The sequence below is a fragment of the Rutidosis leptorrhynchoides genome, chromosome 4 (assembly GCF_046630445.1).
Source record: "Rutidosis leptorrhynchoides isolate AG116_Rl617_1_P2 chromosome 4, CSIRO_AGI_Rlap_v1, whole genome shotgun sequence".
In the NCBI taxonomy this organism is placed as follows: domain Eukaryota; kingdom Viridiplantae; phylum Streptophyta; class Magnoliopsida; order Asterales; family Asteraceae; genus Rutidosis; species Rutidosis leptorrhynchoides.
Window position 1 is genome coordinate 53044080 of NC_092336.1, and position 8545 is coordinate 53052624.

General features: G+C 35.2%; 1 long non-coding RNA gene and 1 pseudogene across 1 annotated transcript; both read left to right on the top strand.

Moving 5' to 3' along the window:
• Positions 1-2566: 2566 nt before the first annotated feature.
• LOC139839535 (pre-mRNA-splicing factor ATP-dependent RNA helicase DEAH1-like) lies at positions 2567-5847 on the top strand (annotated as a pseudogene).
• Positions 5848-6486: 639 nt separating this feature from the next.
• LOC139839536 (uncharacterized) lies at positions 6487-8053 on the top strand. The gene is made up of 4 exons (XR_011756978.1): positions 6487-6679; positions 6807-6834; positions 6929-7180; positions 7337-8053. It is a non-coding gene; the product is annotated as an uncharacterized lncRNA (long non-coding RNA).
• The last annotated feature ends 492 nt before the right edge of the window (positions 8054-8545 follow it).

Consider the following 8545-nt stretch of genomic DNA (forward strand, 5'->3'; position numbering starts at 1 on the left):
GGGCTAAAACTTTACTAAAGAATTTAAGGATTTGACTACAAAAATTACACATAGCAACGTTAACAAAATAGTAAAATCATCTATATATAATCAATAAGAATAAGAAACAATATATATTAAAGAATTTTTCTAATCGACTACACTAAGAGACGACGTCACACTAACATGTGTAAGTTTTTATTACAAGAAAAATAGTAATTGTGATGAAAAAAATTGGAAGATGGTGGTAAGAGAATGACTTTGTTCATTTATTCTGACCAAGTTAAGTACATCAATATCAATATGTTTGTAAAAAGTACGACAAGTTTCTTAGTTTGAATTTAACATTTACATTCAATTAATACATAAAACATATCATTAAACTGCTTCGTTTAAATAAACCTATGAATCCACGGGTTAATTAATATAATATAAGTAAAAGTAAATTTTTTTCAGCGAAAATACTAAAACTTTCATACTAAAGAGACTTCAACATAAATTGAAGCCCCAAAAGAACATACAAATAAAGAAAACCGAGCTCAAACAACAATAACAAAATTTAACCGAGCTCGCACGAGACAATAAGTAAAAGTAATAATAATAATAAATAAATAAATAAATAAATAAATAAAGGAATTTGCAATACATTGCCCTAAGAGCATCACTTAAAGTTTCCAAAAATAATTTGATTCCTTCATTTATTAATTGTGATCATTAAGAACCAAGAATCTCTACCCCTTTAAAATAAGAAATCATCATTTATAACTGAATATTAATAACCATTTTATATGTAGCTTAAATATTTTCCAATTCCTATTTAATTGAAGAATATAAAATTACTCAATGAATTGAAGAGCATGATAAAATTTTGATACGACTGGAAGATTTACGGGGTATCATATTAAATTTTTTATTATTATATTATTCACAATATTAATTGAAAATCATCATTAATAAATGAAAATATCAAACATAATTTTAGACTTAATCCTATTAGTGATGTAGTCGCATATAAATCTTCAGCTTAATCAAAGTAAGAGTGAGTAGCTAACTTAATTTTTACACTACACAAGGATTGAATCAGTCCATCGGAATATAGATAATAGATTCATCTCCTCCACATAGGTAACACTTTTATTTTTACATTACATCTTTAATCTTTCTTTATTTGTCATAATAGTACCATTTTTTTTTGTACGTCTTTATTTAGTATAAAGTTTGATGCTTGTATTCTAATACCATGTTTATTTTGCCATGAATTATTTATCATTGTCTTTCTAATTTGTTTATGTAATTTGTTATTAATTAGTTAATTGTTATATATTTATTTCTATTTACGATGTTGTAGAAATTTTGTATCATGATTAATTTGGATTTGAACCAAATTTCAAATGAAGAACATGATGAAACATTAGAGAATGAACCTTTTGTTGGGCAAGCAGTCTCAAACTTTGAAGAAGCACATATATTTTATAAAAATTATGCCATGCAACATGGTTTTGCAATTCGCAAGGATCGGTCCGAGACCAAAAAAGATAAGTTTGTAAGAGATGCTCTATATGTAAGGAAAGTGGACACACAAAGCCTACATGTAAGATTTATAAATATGGCTTTGAAATTGGATGCTACAACTTCTAGTGAGCGACAAAATACATGTACACCTACCGAAGACATATGCTTGAATCCTATATTAACTACCAAGTATTAGATGAAAATGTTAAATTTGTGTTTCTTTGGATATTTGAGTTTTAATTTTTGAAGTATGATGAAATAAAAGCAAATATTTTCTAGTTATATGATTGAAGAACTAATATTTGATTTATATGGATAATGGATAATATGATGATCACCTATGTCATACAAATGGGTTTAGACAAAATATGTTGAAAGATATGGCTTACATCAACAAGTCAGTCGACAAAGTATATTTTCAAGTTGATATATATTCGGCCGTATCAAAATTTGATCATGCTCTCTTCAATTCATTAAGTAATTTTAATTTTATATTCTTCAATTAAATAAGAAATGAAAAATATTTTACCTATATATAGAATGGTTATATTAAATATTCAGTTATAAAAGAAGGTTTCTTGTTTTGAATGAGTCCAGGTTCTTGGTTCTTCATGATCACAATTAATAAATGAAGGAATCAAATTATTTTTGAAAACTTTAGGTAATGCACTTAGGGCAATGTATAGCAAATTCCATAAATAAATACTCCGCAATAGGTTTTTATAACGTAAAGACTTGCTACGTACGTTTACCTAAAATCTCATATGAATCGTAGGCGAACGTTTATAAATAGGGATTTCGCTAATTAACACCCCCTCAAAAACATTCTGCACATTCCCTTCCAATTGAAGCCCTCAACGGTACGTTTATCTACACGATCGATTTAATTTTCAGTATCTACTTCGTTTTCACAATTTAGGGTTTATAAAGAAGGATTTCGCTAATTAACACCCCCAAAACATTGTGCACATTCCTTTCGAATTGAAGCCCTAAACGTACGTTTCTCCTTAAATTACACTATCGTGATCGATTTGATTTTCAGTATCTTTTTCGTTTTCACAATTTAGGGTTTATAAAGAGTGATTTCGCTAATTACCAGCCCCAAACATTGTGCATATTCTCTTCGAACGGTACGTTTCTCCCCTAATTACATTATTGCGATCGATTTCAATTCCACTATCTTCTTCGTTTTCACCATTAATCAAAGGATCGGTGATCGAGATATGGTGACCGAAGACTTGAAGACGTGGGTTTCGGACAAGTTAATATCCGTATTAGGATATTCAAAACCTATTATGGTCAGGTATTTGATTAGTTTATCTAAGAAACCTAATTCATCTCCTAACGATGTATTTAATCATCTTAAAGACATGGTTCCGGTGTCATCTAATTTGAGTGACACACAGGTGTTTGTTGAAGAATTGTTCAGGAAAATTGAGGAGCGTAAGAGTACAGATGGATTTAATAGTGTTTATCGACAAGAAGAACAAGTTGCAGCAATGGTAGCCAGAAAACAGAGGACTTACAAGCTGTTATTGGAGGCAGATGATGATAATGATGAGCGTGATATCACTACTTCGGTTGCTTCACAGTTGAAAAAGGTAAATAAACGTTTCAGGAAGAAGACTGTAAACCAGGATGATTCTGAGTCTGAAGAAGAGCGATTGCGATTGGGTGACCAACAAGAACGAGAGGAGTTGACCGAACACAAGTCGTCGAATGATTACATTGTACGTTTACGAAAACGTTCAAGGCACCAGTATCTAAAGAAAAGAGAGGATAAGAAAACGGAAGAATTAAAGGATAAAATAGAAGATGAAGAGTATTTATTTGGGGATGTTAAAGTAACTGAAGCTGAAGAGCGCGATTTTAGATATAAGAAACTAATATATGATTATCTGGTGAAGAAGCAAACAACGCTGGAGGATGATAGCATTAGTAATGAGTACAGTATACCTGATACGTATGATGATGAAGGTGCTGGTGTAAATCAGAAAAAACGATTTGCGGTCGCCATGGAGCGCTACAGAGATTTAAAAGATGGAGATAAGATGAACTCGTTTGCTGAACAACGAGTTTGGGAAGATCATCAGCTTGGAAAAGCAACATTCCATTATGGGTCAAAGAACTTAAAGCAGCAGTCTGACTACAATTTAGTGTTTGATGAGGATCAACAGATTGAATTCGTACTGGGGGGACAAGTGATGGGGGATGAAAATGTTAATCATGTTGAACGAGAACAGGACAAATCTATAGCAAAATCAGCACATGAAAAGCTTCTAGAAGACAGAAAGAGTTTACCTGTATATCTGTATCGGGAGTCTTTGCTCAAAACTATCGAAGAGCATCAGGTTGTTGTGATTGTTGGGGAGACTGGATCTGGGAAGACAACTCAGATACCACAATATCTTCATGAATCTGGTTACACAAAACGAGGAATGATTGGGTGTATGCAGCCTAGGCGGGTTGCTGCAATGAGTGTGGCTGCTCGAGTTGCTCAAGAAATGGAAGTCAAAGTCGGTCATGAAGTTGGGTATTCAATACGTTTTGAAGACTGTACTTCAGATAAGACAGTAGTAAAGTATATGACAGATGGAATGTTACTCCGTGAGTCTCTTGGTGAACCCGTTCTTGAAAGTTACAGTGTTGTAATGGTGGACGAGTCCCACGAAAGGAGTTTGTCAACCGATATGCTGTTTGGTTTACTAAAGGATATTGCTAGGTATCGACCCGACCTTAAGTTGCTTATCTCTAGTGCCACTCTCGATGCTAAGAAGTTTAGTGATTATTTCGATCGTGCCCCAATTTTTGAAATTCCAGGTAGACGATTTCCAGTAGAAATTTATTACACCAAAGCACCCGAGGCCGATTATTTGGATGCTGCAATAGTCACAGTGTTACAGATTCATGTTACCCAACAACCCGGAGATGGTGACATTTTGGTTTTTCTAACGGGTCAGGAAGAAATCGAAACAGCAGAGGAGATTCTTAAACACAGAACACGAAGATTAGGGAGTAAAATATCACAACTGATAATATGCCCTATATATGCAAATCTCCCAACTGAGCTCCAGGCAAAAATATTCGAACCCACACCTGAAGGGGCCCGCAAGGTGGTCCTGGCAACCAACATTGCAGAAACTTCTTTAACCATTGACGGTATCAAATACGTGATTGACCCGGGTTTCGTTAAGATGCAATCGTACAACCCGCGGAAGGGGGATGGAATCGTTACTCGTCACTCCTATCTCTAAAGCCTCTGCAAATCAAAGGGCGGGTTGATCGGGTCGAACGGGTCCCGGTAAATGTTATAGACTGTACATGAGTCACAGCTATTTTAATGAGTTAGATGATAACACTGTCCCTGAGATCCAACGAACCAATCTTGCAAACGTGGTGCTAAGTTTAAAGAGTCTCGGGATCCATGACTTGTTGAATTTTGACTTTATGGATCCACCGCCAACTGAATCATTACTTAAAGCGCTAGAACTACTATATGCCTTGGGTGCACTCAGTAAAGATGGTGAGTTAACGAAATTGGGTAGAAAGATGGCCGAATTCCCGCTTGATCCTATGTTGTCTAAGGTGATTGTTGCATCTGACAAGTATAAATGTTCAGACGAGATCATTTCGATTGCTGCTATGTTATCCATTGGAAGCTCTGTTTTTTATCGTCCAAAAGACAAACAAGTCCATGCGGACAATGCTCGGTTGAATTTTCATACGGGTAATGTGGGGGACCACATAGCACTTCTTAAGGTTTACAGGTCCTGGAAGGAAACAAACTATTCTAGGCAGTGGTGTTATGAGAATTACATTCAGGAGAGGAGTATGAAGCGTGCTCGAGACATACGGGATCAGTTGAAGGGGCTACTTGAAAGAGTTGATATTGAATTGACATCAAACACAGCACCCGATTTCGTACCAATTAACAAGGCAATAACGTCAGGATACTTTCCAAATTCGGCAAAGATGCAAAGTGGGTCCTACAGAACCCTGAAACATCCTCAGACTACTGTCTATATTCATCCTAATTCTGGTTTAGCAGCAGCTCAGGTAGTACTTCCTAGGTGGGTGGTTTACCACGAGCTTGTCTTGACTTCAAAGGAGTACATGCTGAGCAGCTCAGGTAGTACTTCCTAGGTGGGTGGTTTACCACGAGCTTGTCTTGACTTCAAAGGAGTACATGCGACAGGTCAGCGTGTTAAAACCCGAGTGGCTTTTGGAAATTGCACCTCATTATTATCAGTTGAAGGATGTTGAATAAATACATATTAACTGGTGATTTTCAGAAGCTTTACTTTTATTATGCTTTGCTTACTGCTATAACCCTGTTACAATTCAAATTATTCAATGATTACCTGTTTATTATAGTTTTCTTTCTATTCTATTTGCACCTCATTATTATTAAGTGGTTGAGTATACTTTATATCGTCGATTTTGGGAATTTTATCATCTTATATATCCCTTTTATTGTTTCGCAGCACCAGACTTTTGTTCTTCAATAATTCATGCTTTCACATATCAAGACACCTTGTCTATTGAATTGTAGGTTGGTTGGGTTCTTTTCTCTTTGTTTGATTAAATTCTTTTTAGTTTTGAATTTGAACTTTTAGTTTTATGGGTATGATCGAGGCCGGTTAAAGTTTCGATTTTGATACGTGGGTTTAATCAAGTTTGCTGATTTGAGGTTTTAAGTTTTTGGGTATCATCAGGTTTGGTTAAAGTTTCAGTTTTGATATCTGGGTTGAATTAAAATTTGCTTTGCATTTAAGGGCTTGGGTTTGATTGGTTAAAGTTTAGCTTTTGATATCTAGGTTTGATCATTCTTGGTGAATTTTAGTTTTCGAATTCTGGGTTTGATCAGGATTGACTAAAGTTTCAATCTTAATATCTGGCATGCTTTGATTTTGAAGTTTTAGGCTAATAGGACTGATCGAGATCAGTTGAAACTTCTAATTTTGATATTTTGTACTTAAGAGTTTAATAATCCTTAAAATTGAAATTTATTTGATCTAGGTGGATTTTAGCTTCTGAGTTTGGTGGGGGCTGTTTATATGGTGGTTCCAAAATCTCCCTGTGTCGATAAATCCATCTGTTTTTGATGAAGAGGAAGGTTTGCCTTCACCTGCTTTGGAAGATTTAGCATTTTTTGAACCCACCCACAATGCCATTAGAGCTAAATTAGGTATACTACTATTGTTTTTTTCCGTTATGAAATACTGTAACAAACTTCTGTTTTATGGCATTTTTGGAACCATACGTTGACGTATTGTTTTTTGTTTTTTTGTCTCTTCAATTATGGCTCTCTGAAGTTCTTTGATGACATGGATGATATTGAAAGTGAGTTGAATGCATAAAACTTGAATATTATATATACATAATCCTTCTTATGATATTCGGTTTTCATTGAATTCCCGTTTCAAATTTGTTCCAGATCCTAGAAAAGTGATGAATTCAATAAGAATGGTAATAACGGGAGAAAACTACCCGTTGAGAAGCGAAACCTAATGAAGTGTAAACAACAGAAACTGTTAAATGGACCAAACATGGTCCCGAAACTAGCTGTGGTCAAACCAAGTAAACCTTTTCTGACTCAACCCCGAGACACATGAATCCATATTTGCACAAGAAGTTGCAAAACCTTGGAAAACCTATTCCTCCCAAGGGGACCAATGACTCTTCAAGCGTAAGTTATTGTATTTCATAACCATAATAGCCTATCAGGGTCTGTTTATATATCACTCATGGATAGTTGTTCATCAAGTCTTCTGAATGGACAGCCTGAATGATATAAAAAGTTGCTATTGATGTGTTGTGTTTACCTTAAGCAACTCATTTACAGTTGTTACAAGCAGAAGTTTATGTCTTCAAATGAGGAAAGTGAAGAAGACAAGCTTGAAGGAACACAAAGGAAACACAAGAACGAAATCAACAAGCGGAAAAAGATTTGTGTTAATGATTCTTGATCAATTTTACATTTTATTTTTTTTTGGTAAAAGTAATAACTTTTATCTTTGGCAGCGAAAAAGTAGAGAACCATACAAGTTATGGAGCTGCATGATCTTCCAATGCAGAGTGTTGCACCGAAAAATCCGGAAGCAACCATAACAGATGCCAGGGGCATGGGCGGTTCTAGCTCTTGGTCACAACTACCATCTGGTCGGTTTTCATCCATCGCATAAATATTGACAGCGTATACTCGAATAACCTGTCAAATCAATTACATAATTTGATGGCGATATAATTTTAATCTCCGATGCTTGATTAAATGGCTTATACATAATTGATATGGCTATTATCTCAATCGATATCCCTCACCTTTGGAATGGATGCCTCTTGACGCGACCCCGAGTTCGGAACTCACTTGTCAATCCTAGATGCCTTAAACGCAACTAGGAATTCCGATTGTCTAAGTGTTTCACCAAGCCTCCCACTGCGTGTGAAAGAGATGCCTCGACGCAACTCTGAGTTCGGAATTGTCGAGTTGATTCGAGATGCCTTGAAGACAACTATGAGTTTCGAACTTTAGTTGTTTCAAGAAGCCTCGTTTTGAGACGATATTAGTCCTTTAGTATTATTTTGCAGGGAGCATTTCGTATTTTGGTCCCTGAAGAGAACTACGCCTTGTCGCATCGCGTATGATGCATCACACATGGTTGTATCTATTGCACGCAAGCATCTGTAGGCAACAAACAGTATGTTTGATCAATTATCCTATTAAAAATATCAGATTCAACTGTCAACTCACGAATTATATAGAATGCAATCTTGGTTTGTAATTGTGGATATAAGCGAACTACTAAACCAAACAAATTATCTTTGTGTTCATCTTTTTATTTTTTCCTTTTTTTTTTTTTTGAACATGCATCTTCGTGTCCATCTTATGCTGAATTTGTTATGTTGTATTTATCATTTGTTTAACAAGCTGGAGTAATGCTTCTGTTTGTAAGAGACACGGGAGTCTGCAAATTAGACCCCACTTTTTCATGTAATATGTTCCAGATTTCTATAGCTTTAGCATTCATCTCGTTGTTTCTTCTTGCTTTGGGCG